The sequence below is a fragment of the Carassius gibelio genome, chromosome A2 (genome assembly GCF_023724105.1).
Source record: "Carassius gibelio isolate Cgi1373 ecotype wild population from Czech Republic chromosome A2, carGib1.2-hapl.c, whole genome shotgun sequence".
NCBI lineage: Eukaryota > Metazoa > Chordata > Actinopteri > Cypriniformes > Cyprinidae > Carassius > Carassius gibelio.
In genome coordinates this window covers 1050044-1063292 of record NC_068372.1, presented here as the reverse complement: position 1 = coordinate 1063292, position 13249 = coordinate 1050044, and the positions used below count along the sequence as shown (strand labels likewise).

General features: G+C 38.2%; 1 long non-coding RNA gene across 1 annotated transcript; it reads left to right on the top strand.

Annotated features, from left to right (window-relative positions):
* The first annotated feature begins 2536 nt into the window (after positions 1-2536).
* LOC128021733 (uncharacterized) lies at positions 2537-5561 on the top strand. Its single transcript, XR_008185672.1, has 2 exons — positions 2537-2648; positions 4709-5561. It is a non-coding gene; the product is annotated as an uncharacterized LOC128021733 (long non-coding RNA).
* The last annotated feature ends 7688 nt before the right edge of the window (positions 5562-13249 follow it).

The window sequence follows — 13249 nt, the reverse complement described above, 5'->3', positions numbered from 1 at the left end:
TAATTGTATTAAAAGTGTATTTGTGTGTACTTCCAATCTTAAAAGTACACTTTTTTAAAAGTGCATTTGCAGATAATATCATATAATTTAAATTAAAGGCCACTTAAGTGTACTTAAAGAGATAACACTTTAATGACAATAGGCCTTAACATACTTAATTGCACCTTATAAAAACACACTTTTTGATAATGTCTAATTAAGTATTATTTAAACATACATTTTACATAATTATGATTGTATTGTATTTTAAATAGGTACATTTATTTTTATATATTTTTCAATATATTAAAGCACATGTAAAATAATTTATTTTAATTTCAACTTAAGTGTGTTCTCCAAAATTACATATGTTAATGTATTTTAAATGCATTACTATTTCGACTATAATATATATTATGTGCATTAGGGGTGGGAGTATCGATCTAAATATCGATAATATTGATGCCAACACTTGTATTGGTATTGGATTGATACAATTGTAATTCAATCAATATTTTAATTTAAATATCTCTCATCTACGTTCATTATACTTTGCTCGTGTCTTCTACCTCTAAAATCCTGAGCAAACGCTGCTTTCACATCCTGGCCCACTTTGCTACTCCTCCCCCTCCTACTGCTCTGCTGTGAGTCGTTGTTGTGTCGTCACGTGACTCACTGACACAATGCAGTGAGGAGCAGCGGACAGAGTGAGCGAAGCTGATAGCACATTGAAGTCCAGAAGGGGGGCTCAGGGAATGTATTTGCACAGGTATATTTGTTTTTTGTTTGTTCGTCAGTAGTAATTGTGTGCACTTTGTTTTATTTGCTTTTAAAACCAGAAAAAAGGGAGAGATTTTTTTTATTCTTTATTTTTTTATTTTATTTTAAAAGGCTGTAAAGAATTAATTCTACAGTGCCCAATAACTAATAATTGTGTGGACTTCAATACATTAATAAATATATATATATATATATATATATATATATATATATATATATATATATATTTTTTTTTTTTTTTTTTTTTTTTTTTTTTTTTTTTTTTAAGTATCCTATTGGTATCGGTATTGGCAATACTGACCCTATATGTATTTGGTATCGGATCGATACCAAATTTTGCAGTATCTCACACCATTAATGTGCATTAATGCAATTAATAGAAATAACCTTACATTGTTTATTAAACAACCTTGTTAAGCGCCCAGGGGTGCTTAAAAAAAGTTATGAAACCCTGCTGCCCTGACTACTTCACCAGTTTTTGAAAAGTGCGTGTAAAAAAAGTGAGGAAACAATAAGAGGAGTTTTAAGACCAGTTGGATTGGGTGTAAATGCAAAAGGCACGAGAGTCGACTGTTTCTGACAGTGGTGAGTTTTAATTTTAAATGTTTGTGATATCCTAACAAGAAAAGTATGCTAATGTTGTGTTTAAATGTGTTGCAGCTTGTTTCAGCAACTTATAAAAACCTAGCAGTCAAATGCATGAGTAATACGTTGTTCATATTTGAATTTAAATGTCTATGAAAGATTGTTACTGTACTGGGTTGAAAGAGTATCACAATGCTGAAAAAGTTTTTGACATGATTTGATATCAAAATAATGGACAAATGTTGTGTTTTGTGGCATAAACAGCCGCGCATCAGTAGCGTAATGCTAACCCGTCCTGTGTGAAAGCACGAGTCCATGCTGCTTCCATGCTGCTTCAGCACCACATACGTAACGCACACAGACTGCATACGCACTGCAGACGGATTATATGTGAAACCGGTACAGATGAGACATTATGTGCTGTAGACGACGAATCAAGTAAGTATATCTTCATATACGTTTTCTTTATCCTTTATTTTGTCTTGGCATTCGTGAGGCTTTCTACATAACGCGGCAGTTCTTGCTATATGAACAAGAGCTAGGTTGAATTAATCGCATAACGTTAATTTATCTCTGACTGCATTCTGATATCGGAATGTGATCGAGTGCGTGGAAAAAAATGGCGCTACTGAACCAAATTCGGAGATCTGGTCTTGTAATATTTAATGTACGTAATCGATATTATAACGACCAGTAATATTCAATATGTCAGCCACCTCTAGAAATAATGCATTTTTTTCTTTTTCTTTTTTCATTTGAAGAGCAAGATGTTCACTGCTTGTGTTTATAATATAATATGTTTCTACTTCTCTGGAGTTGTTCATTTTTGCAAGGATCATTACAGTTTTGTTACTGGAGATACAATGTGGAGACACAGGCCAGTACAGAAGAGGTGATGTTAGAAGTTTGTAATTAATTGTTGACCAGTCAGCTCTGATCACACATGGCAAGATAAAAGTGCTATATTAAGTCAGTATCCCTATGAATTTTCAACTGCTTTGAATCTTTTCCATTTGTAATTAATATATTCACTTCTGTGCATTTACAGACCCCCCTCTAATCAACGTATATTTTACAGGTAAAAAAACTAAGGATGAGGACAGTAGCTTTTCTGTACCAGCCGTGGTACATACAGGAACATCCTTCATGAAGATGTGTGAGAGAAGCTTGCAAGGCAAGATAATGTTATATATATATATATATATATATATATATATATATATGGTCAGTGGAATTCTGCTGTTTATGGAAAATCTGAAGGAACATCTCCCAGAATTTACCACCATGTTGCCCTGATGATTAAGGTAACGTAAATTCAGCTCTTAGGTGATCCAGATGTAGTCAAAAGTTTACACAAATCTTGCTGAATACACTGCTTCATTCAGGGCAGTGATTGTAATTTTTTACAATTTATTCTACCTTTATACACATTGAACTGCTTAAATTATTAACATTTTGGTGATACTGAAAGGTGTATGTAAACTTTAGACTGCAACTGTGTCTATTGCTTTCACTCAACTGAACCATTTATAATGGTTTTCCACTTCTTTTTCAGGAGGGGAGTAATTTCTTTTTTTAAAAATAAAATTTGGGATATGTATCTATTTTTTGGTCATTATGTTTTTTTTTCCCTGTAAAGTAGGAATAATAAATGTTTGTAAAAATGTTATCTATTTTTTAAGCCCAGTGTCAGTGAAGATGGTGTGATCAGGAATTCTGCTGTTTATGGGAAATCTGAAAGAACAACTCCCAGTTTTTACCACCATGGAGTGTTAATTTTGACACGAAATTTTAATTTAGTTTTAGTCTTAGTCTTTTGACTATAATTCTTTTTAGTTTTAGTCAAGTTTTAGTCATCTGATTTGTTTTAATTTTAGTCTTATTTTAGTCGACTAAAATTGCTTGGTATTTTACTCGACTAAAATAAGACTAAAATCAATAACAGATTTACTAGACAATTTTTTACAGCTGGTATAGGAAACAAACTTAACCAAAATATATAAAACACAAATTCAACTTCATTTTATGCAGCAACAAACACTGTCATGATAATGTAAACAATAACTAGCTGCCAATTAACCATTAATAAAAGAAAAATAAAGTTAGGTCCAGGACCTTAAAGCTTACAGCTGAGCTGAACAATAAGTGCATACATTTAAAGTAAATATTTAATAAGTTGGGTGGATAAAAAAAGTAACAAGATTTTATAAGGTATTCATTTGTCTAGCAATATTGTATGTTTTAAATACTACAATATTGCTAGATTAGTATGTATAATGATAGGATGTGAACATTCACGTTTCACCTGACTAATATAGAAATATTTGTGATATTGTCAACAAGTAGAACTTTATAAAATATACTAAACATTAGTATTAATCAAATGTATGTATCATAAAATTACGTATTAGTATTGTGCTCTCATCCAACTTGAAGAAGGGGCTATTTTACAGTACTTTTCAGTTCGTAATATTTAATGCTAAAACATATACGCACTGCAGTCTTCCAATTTTGCTTAGCTCAATAAACAAAAGAACATCGTTGTGAAATTACATTTGAGAAAATGTCCGGGTGGCTCGTCTGTAAATGTCTTTTCAAATTGGTTGTGTTCTTGCCACGAATGAGCGCTCCGCGTGCTTTACACTTTGTTTTGTTTTGTTTGTCGTCAAACGTGAAGTGAGCTGTGTACATTTTGTCGCTCTTTTAGACATCACCTCTTCGAATGCCGTCTTCCCGGGAGCTCATTTAAAAACTGAAAACCTTCGCTTCACGTCTCAATAAGTCAGGCTCGGATTGGTTCTCTTCTCTCATGCAGTCTCGCCTGTTCCGTTTTGCCGGTTCTTTTGTTGATTCCTCGCATCTCTCCCGTCTGCTTATTTGATTTTCGTCACAGTCTATTTTCGTCTCGTCCTTTATTCGTTGACGATAATTTCAATCAATTTAGTCATAGTTTTAGTCTCCATCAGTGCCTTCTTTTTTAGTTTTCGTTTCGTTTTCGTCCGCAAAAATACATTCGTGACGAAAATAATGACGAAAATATTTAGTCAACGAAATTAACACTGCCACCATGTTGCCCTGATGATTGAGGTAATGTTAATTTAGCTCTTAGGTGATGCAGATATAGTCAAGATGTAGTTTACACACACCTTGCAGAATATACTGCTTCATCAGAGTAGTAATTGTATTTAAAAAAAAAATATTCTACCTCTCTACCCTCTTGCTGCTTAAATCATTAACATTTTGCTGATACTGCAAGGTGTGTATGAACTTTAGACTGCAACTGTGTCTATTGCTTTCACTCAACTGAACAATTTGTAACGGCTGGATATGTTTTATAACAATTGTTCTTCTTTCTTTCCTCAAGGACTTTTTTTGGACTTTCCTGCCTCTTTGGATCATTTTTCCATTCACACAGACTGTAGAGAGATGGTGTGCAGCTTCATGACGTGATGTTTAGTGCCGATGGAGAGCTTCTGGGACATTGACAGACAGCACTTCCCAGCAAGTTCATTTGGAGTTCTTTTTTTTTATTAATTAATTAATTTAGTCAAGCTTACATTCACTAATGCTGGAGTAAGATTTTAGAAAATTTTCAGTCCTGTTTAATGTTGGTGCTAGTAAAGGTTTGAGAACTAATGGCCTGGTTTCACAGACAGGGCTTAGACTAAGCCAGGATCATAGTTCAATAAGGACATTTAAATCATTTTCTTTGACATGCCTTAGAAAAAAACATTACTAGTGTGCTTCTTCAGACATTTTTAAAGATCAGTCAGTGCAAGTTTATATCAGTTGAAACAGCTCAGAATTACATTTTAGTCTTGGGCTGGTTTTAAGCCTTGTCTGTGAAACCTGGTGTACAAGTAACCCACTATGCTAATGTTTTAAAATAAGGTCTCATTTGTTGGACATGGATAGATAATATTCTTTCTTTTTTTATTGAATGTGTGTCATTTGTGTTAGTAATCCTATATGTTATGGTGACCAGTAAATTTTGACCTCGTGGACATTTTTAGGTCCCCAATGAGGAAACAGGTCTACACATCTTACAAAAATGATGTTTTCCATGATGGTCAAATTAGCATTGTTCTCTAGACTCGTTCTAATAAGTGAGTTGAAGTGTTGTAACTGTATAGTGTTGGGTTTTTTGTTGTGCATCAGCAAAAAGCATTTTTGTGTATTTGTTTGTCAATTTGTCAATAAATGTTGAGGGTTTACCATTTTGTGTTTTTGCATTGATTGTAACTACCGGTAGGTTATTATTATTATTATTATTTAATATACTAAGTTTCAACTTCATTGCCAGATATATGACATTGAAGTATATTTTAGTTCACATTAATTGCTTATTCAGAAGTACATATTTACCATATTTCAAATCACATATAAAATATACTAAAGTACCACAATATCACTCAAAAGTTAAACTAATTGCAATTAATGTAATTTTAAATTGTAATATATTTTAAATTAATTACAAATAATATGCATTTATGTGGTCAAAAACATATTTAATTCACACTTAAGTGTATTGTTAACTGACATAAAGTATATTTTAGTTCACATTAATTGCATGTCAATACATAGTACACTTTAAGCATATTTTAAAGACACTAGAAGCAATTAGGAACATATAATTGTACATATAAAGATGTACTAAAAAGTGCTCTTTAAGTCTTTAAATAACTCAAAAGTTAAATTTATTGTATTTAATATAACTTTAAAATGTGATAAATTTGAAATTAATTACAAATACAATGTACTTAAGCGTCGAAAATAATATATTTAATTTGCACTTTTGTGTTTTTTTAAAGTATATTATTTCCGCTGTATTTACACCTTATAAAAGTATACTTAAGTGCACTTATTTTCACAAGGGTGTAGCTTGTTTATTGAAGAAGCAGGACAACCACCTAGAACATGTTTCGTAGCTTGGCAATGTTTCTAAGATGGAAGAATAATTTTTTTTTTCAACATGGGAAATATGATTTTCAAAAGACAATTTGCTGTCTAATATAACATCCAGATTTTTGACTGTAGAAGAAGTAACAGTACATCCATCTAGTTGCAAATTGTAATCTACAAGATTCTGTGTACTGTTTTTTGGTCCAATAGTTAATATCTCGGTCTTATCCTAATTTAATATGAGAAAATTATTGGTCATCCAATCTTTTTAATTTTTAACACACTCTGTTAGTTTAGATAAATTAGAAGTTTAATCTGGTCTCGTTGAGATATATAGTTGAGTATCATCAGCATAACAGTGGAAGCTAATTCTGTATGTTCTAATAATATTACCAAGGGGCAACATGTATATTGAACGTAATAGTGAGAAATTTGCTATTACAGCAGTGAAATCTCAAACTGGTGAGGTTCTGACTGACCAGAAGAGTAGAAATGACACTTTTCGTTCCTACTATTGTGATCTATATAGTTCCAACTCTAAATGTGAATCTACATCTTACACTTCTTTTTTTTATCTACTCTTAGTAGATAAGTCTTTGGCTAGGCTTTTATCACTTATTGAATTAGAATCATCGATTAAAGTTATGAGCAAGAGGAAATCCCCAGGCCTAGATGGCATACCAGTTGAATTCTATCTGACCTTTTGGTCTGATATGGGGCTACTTATGCTAGATATGATGCAGTATTCGCTTGATCAATGATTCTTCTCACAAAATATGAACATGGTCATTATATCTCTCCTATAAAAAAAAAGATAAAGACTCTACTTTATGTTCTAATTACCGTCCACTTTCTCTTATTGGTACAGATATTAAAATTTATGCAAAAGTTTTAGCCATTCATCTAGAAGGCTTTATGACTAAACTTGTTAATCATGATCAAACAGGGTTTATTAAGTCTCGTTCTGCTTCAGATAATCTGCAAAGACTACTTCACATAATCTCTTCATCTGATCAGTTGATTTCTCACTCTGCTATGCTCTCTTTAGATGCAATGAAAGCATTCAAACATTTGAAGTGGAACTATTTGTGGGCAGTGCTTGATCACCTGGGTTTTAACTCTGACTTCATAAATGTGATTAAAATCCTCTATGCTATTCCTTCAGCCATGGTCAGATTAGTTCATAGTCATTTCCAATTGGAAGGGGCATTCGCCAAGGTTGTCCTCTTTCACCTTTGTTGTTTGCTTTATCTCAAGGTCCTCTTGCCTGAGCTGTACGTCAGTCAGAATTTATACTTCCTATTTCTGTAAAGAACACATTACATTATATATCTTTATTTGCAGTTGAAATATTGCTATTTTTAGATAATCCAGTTCTATCAGTCCCCCATGTTTTACATTTATTTAACCAGTTTAGTAATCTATCAAGGTACAAAATTAATTGGACAAAGTCATATTTGCTCGCTCTTAATTTTCGTGTTGGGTCATAGAATTTTCCGAAAGTAGAAGGCATGGACCATCCCGCAGCATTGCAGATGTCCAGCATGGACACACATGCTAAGAAGGCCTTGGAGGCCGCCATAGCCCGTGTGGAGTGAGCCTTGGCTCCCGACCAGAGGACTCATAGGTGGCGTTGAAAGCCTCGACTATCCAATGACTAATAGTCTGCTTAGAAGCAGGAGAACCCCACTTAGGGGGACCGTAGCATACAAGTAATTGGTCTGTTTTTCTCCACAGGGCAGCTCTGTGGACGTATGCGTCCAGTGCTAGAACTGGACACATACAATTTAGCTTCTCTTGGTCGGGTTCCCGAAAGGGAGGAGGACAGAAGGCCTGCAGCACTACAGGTTGTGGTGTGACAGAGGGAACCTTAGGAACATATCCCGCTCGAGGGTATATGAACTATTTGGTCATGCCAGGTGCAAAATCAAAATAGGTAGGGGCCACTGAGAGGGCCTGCAAGTCTCCTACTCTCCTCAGAGAGGTAATTGCCAATAGAAAGGCGGTTTTAAGAGTCAGATGTCTGAAATATCTTGAATGGGCTCAAACGGAGGTTTGCACAAAGCCTCTAACACCACAACCATGCCCACGGTGGAATACGGGACCGTACTGGAGGTCTCAGCCTCAGCGCACCACGGAGGAAACGTGTAACTAAGGGGTGTCTTCCCAAAGACTGAGCATTGAGAAGGGCATGGTAGGCCGCAATGGCCGCCACGTAAACCTTTAGCGTGGAGTGGGTCAACCCTGCAGAGATCCTGGCCTGTAGGAAATCCATAACTGTACCAACTGGGCAGTTTACTGGGTCTAGCTGGCAGTCTCTGCACCATGAGGTGAAGAGTTTCCACCTCAGGGCTTACATTTTCCTTGTTGAGGGAGCTCTGGATTGGAGGAGGGTCTCAACAAGGGGCCACACCCACAGCTTCCACAACTCCGGGCGAGGGTGAATTATCATGCCCTGCGCCTGTGAGAGTAGGACTGTTTTGATCGGTATCTCGCATGGAGAGCCGTCGAGGATCGAGACCAGATCTGCGAACCATATTCTGCCCGGCCAGAATGGGGCTACTAATAACATACGGACCCCGTCCCAGCGTACTCTCGTCAGAACTCATGGGAGCAGAGCAATAGGGGGAAAGGCGTACAGACGAAGCCTCGTCCAGGTCTGTACCATAGCGTCCAGTCCCAGAGGAGCTGGATGAACTGGAGATAACCAAAGGGAACATTGTGATGTCTCTTGAGTCGCAAAGGAGTCTACTTGAGTTCTGCCAAAACTCTCCATGTCTGCTTCACCACCTCAGGGTGAAGCTTCCATTCCCCGGGCCTCGGCCCCTGCCTTGACAATATGTCTGCTCCCATATTTAGTTTCCCAGGAATATATACTGCTCTTAATGAGAGGAGTTCGCTCTGGGACCACACAAGGATCTGGTGCAACAGATTGTACAAGGGATGCGAACGCAGACCTCCCTGGTGGTTGATGTAAGAGACCACTGATGTGTTGTCAATACGAGCAGGGGACAATAGTGCCTGCATCACGGTCAAATCCCATACTACGCCTAGATAGGTGGTTCTCTGAACTGGTGAAAGTACACTCTTCTTGGCGTTCAGTCTCAAACCCAGCTCCCCCATATGTGCGAGAACGACATCTCGATGCCGGGCCGCAATATGTTCTGCCTGAGCTAAAATAAATAAATTGTCAATATAGTTGAGAATCCAGATGCCCTGCATGCGCAGGAGGACCAGAGCCACATCTACACATTTTGTGAACGTGCGGGATGAGAGTGCAAGGCCGAAGGGAACCACTCGATATTGATAAGCTTCGCCCCCTAAAGCGAACCTCAGAAACTTCCTGTGTTGTGGAAGGATGATTATGTGGAAGTATGCATCTTTGAGATCTATTGTGACAAATCAGTCCTTGGACCTGATCTGAGCTACAACATGCGTGATCATGAGCATTTTGAACTTCAGTCTGATAACTGATCGATTTAAGACCCGCAAATCTATGATCGGATGCAACCCCCCATCATTCTTTGGAACTATGAAATACCGGCTGTAAAACCCAGACTCCCTGTCTTGAGGAGGGACCACCTCGATGTCCTCTTTCTCTAATAGGGTTTTCACTTCCTGTTCCATAACCAGAACCTGCTCGTGGGCGACTATCGTCGGGGTAACCCCATTGAATATCGGCGCCAAACTGAATATGCCGACCTGAATACGGTAGCCTTTTTCTACTGTATGCAGGACCCATTGAGATACATTTGGCAGTAGTTTCCACACTGCTAAATAATCTACTAAGGGAATCAGTCTCTCAAGACTGACCTCTGGTGTAAAAGAGGCCCCTGAAGGGGCAGTGAGCATCTCAGCTCCGCTACGCATGCGGGTGGAAAATACTGAGGACATTGCTTGCTGGAGGCCGCTCTGGAACTCTGGCAGGGTTGGCAGACCGGCCCACAGAGGGCGCTGAGGCAAGACATGCAACGTGTAATGTGGTTTACACTTCTCTAACCCAGTAGGGGCCGCCCTCTGCAGTCGTGACCGAAACGTGTCAGGACTTCTTAGCCAAGGGCCTTCCAGCCTGAAGTACAGCCATCAGATCTGCCTTAGGCTGGGAAAAACCCTGGTTCAGAGCATTGCTTCAGCGTCCAGTCCCGACTGGGGGCCAGCCCAGCAGCCCCTCCAGTATATATAATTTCGGTAGCACTTTATTTTACAATCCTGTTCCCCATGTACATATTACGTACTTATTATAGTAATTACAATAACTATGTAATAAGTAGGTACTTACCCTGAACCTACCCCTAAACCTAACCCTACCCCATGTAGTTACCTTGTATTACCAGAACTTTCTTAGATAAATACACTGTAAGTACACTATAAGTACATGTAAGTACACGTACTGTAAAAATAAAGTGCAACCATCATTTCTCAGAGTGAGATAAATGTCATTATATTCCAGCCCTCTTATTTTTCCCGAGAGCTGACTGTGTGGGCTGCGCTCCTCATTAATGCCGCTCTTTATAAAGTTAGGCATGATATGCTTGTGAAACCGATGCTGGTGCAACTGTTTTCTGTGCAACTGATGTTTATGCAGCTTATGTTTGTGCAACTGCGAGCTCATCGACACCCTCCATTTCAATCTCCTTGGAGAAAGAAAGGCGGTGCATCACGACCGTCGTTCGGGGAAAGGACTGCAACACTCGGGCTTCCGAACCCGGAGATCGGGCAGATCTGGCGGGTGAGGTAGGAGATAGGGACGCGCCCGTCTCCATACCCTCCAGCAGATCTCATCTGCGAACCCAGCGAGTGCAGGCGCCTCAGCGAAAGCAAAACAAACACCGCGAGGGACGCTGACGAAGACTCCCTCTCGAGAAGAGTCCTCTGGGATCGAAGCGTCCACACTGGCTTGTACCAGTGCAGATAGATGGCTCCCTCAAGAGCCGAAACAGCGTGCCTCGATCCCAGACAGACTGCGCACAGACCGTATATCCCCACTCGTGATGAACACACAATCTGAAACGCGATCTGGATTCGCCTTTCAGATGTCTCGTCTTAGCTTTGCTCTTTGACTATTGCTTACTCTTTGAGGAGCTAATAGTGACAAACAACAATAAATATGACTGACAAGACAGAATGACATGCACACACAGAGCGCTTGCTGAAATACGCTGCACGGCTTGTGCCTTTATAGCTTCCTGGTCGCTTATGTCACCCCGCCTGTGATGTCATGCTCTTCTATAAAACAGATTAGATATGATATTCAGAGTCGCTCACGCTAAAGGCGTTCCCCAAAGCGTTTTCGACACAGCTCGAGTTCTTGAAGAGGAACCCATTTTACTGCAATGGATTAAATGTAGTTATTTCCTTTGGTGACATTTTTGATGACAAAGGTCTGAAATCATTTCAAGATATAAAGACTCTTTTTAATGTACCAGGTACTCCTTTTTCATGTATCTTCGCATTAGATTGGCACTTTTTGCGCATATGGAGATGCCTGGGATGCACATTTGCCTGTACATGCCTTGCGAAAAGTTATTCTTCCCACTAATAATTCTGTTATTTCTGCTTCAGTTATTTACTCTTTTCTCCTCAAACAAACAAACCATTCTCTATAACAAATATCTGGTCTAAGGACATCAGTGGTGACAGGGCCGGCGCTAGCCAGCCACCCACCCACCAACCAAAGAAATAACTACCATTCAGAATTTCTTAGTTAGGTTCTCTTTACTTCCAAAATAACTGTTGCAAATGAATAATTGGAACTGAACAATGTAAACACAGAGAGTTAAAAGTCCAAAAAAAAGTTTAGTGCAAATAACAGTATAAGTGTATGAATTTTATGAAGTATGAATTTTAAAGTGCACATTTTAAACTGCAAATAACCATGCATAACTGCACAGTAGAAATTACTCAACAGAGGGACTACATCTCTATAAAGAGACCTTTCTGCTATTCTATAGAACTATATTAAACATTTTCACTACCATCAGTTGTCAGAGGACCTACAGAGGCACACGCCCACATCAGCAGTGTTGGGAACGTTACTTTAAAAAAGTAATTTGTTATAGTTACTCACTACTTGTTCCAAAAAGTAACTGAGTTAGTAACTGAATTCCTCTATAATAAAATTAACTCGTTACCAGGGAAAGTAAATATTTGCGTTACTGTAAAAAAAAAAAAAAAAAAAAAAAGGAAAAAAAATGTTGCTACGTCAGAGAATTAGTACTTTTTTTTATTTCTTTTTGCAATTTTCACAAGTCAGTTGAAATGAGTAGAACAGACAGGTACATAACTTTCAATATGTATTGCACGTCAACAGACAGGAAGAGGTTTATCCTGCACTTCAAGTATTATCTTTGTAAGAAAGGGTGTTTTTGGCCACTAGCTTTGTAGATGCGTGTCACACATTGCATGTACACATTACATGCACGTTCTTGCCTTTGACCACAATGAATTTGAAGTAGTGCTTATATCTTCACCTTGAAAATGCCAACTTTTCATCGGATTGCTCCTGACTCGCCATCTCGCCATCTCTGCTGCGAATCTTTGTGTAGCTGTTGCGTGTGTGTGTGTGTGTGTGTTTGTGTGTGCTCGGCACCGCTGGCGCAGCCGCGTGTGCCGGCATGTGTGTAAAAACACTGGCTCTGATTGGCTACCATGAAACACATGACTCTGCCTTAGCCAATCACAACCGCTTATCTCGTCATCAACCCACCTGCTCACTCGCTGTGTGAGCCAGGGGTGCGTTCGGATTGCATAGTTTATTAAATCAATGCATAGTAACGCACCGCATTTAACGTTCAGTAACGTTAACGGCGTTGTAACGACGGGAAAAGTAATTAGTTAGATTACCGCGTTACTGAAAAAATAACGTCGTTACCTAACGCCGTTCTTTTAAAACTAACATTTTTATTTAAAACATTGTCTTACCTGCAAGCGACACGCGAGCATCATCCTGCTGTCTCTTCTTTTTTTCTTTTTTCCTCCCCCAACTCTTGGTGCCTTTTCGAGG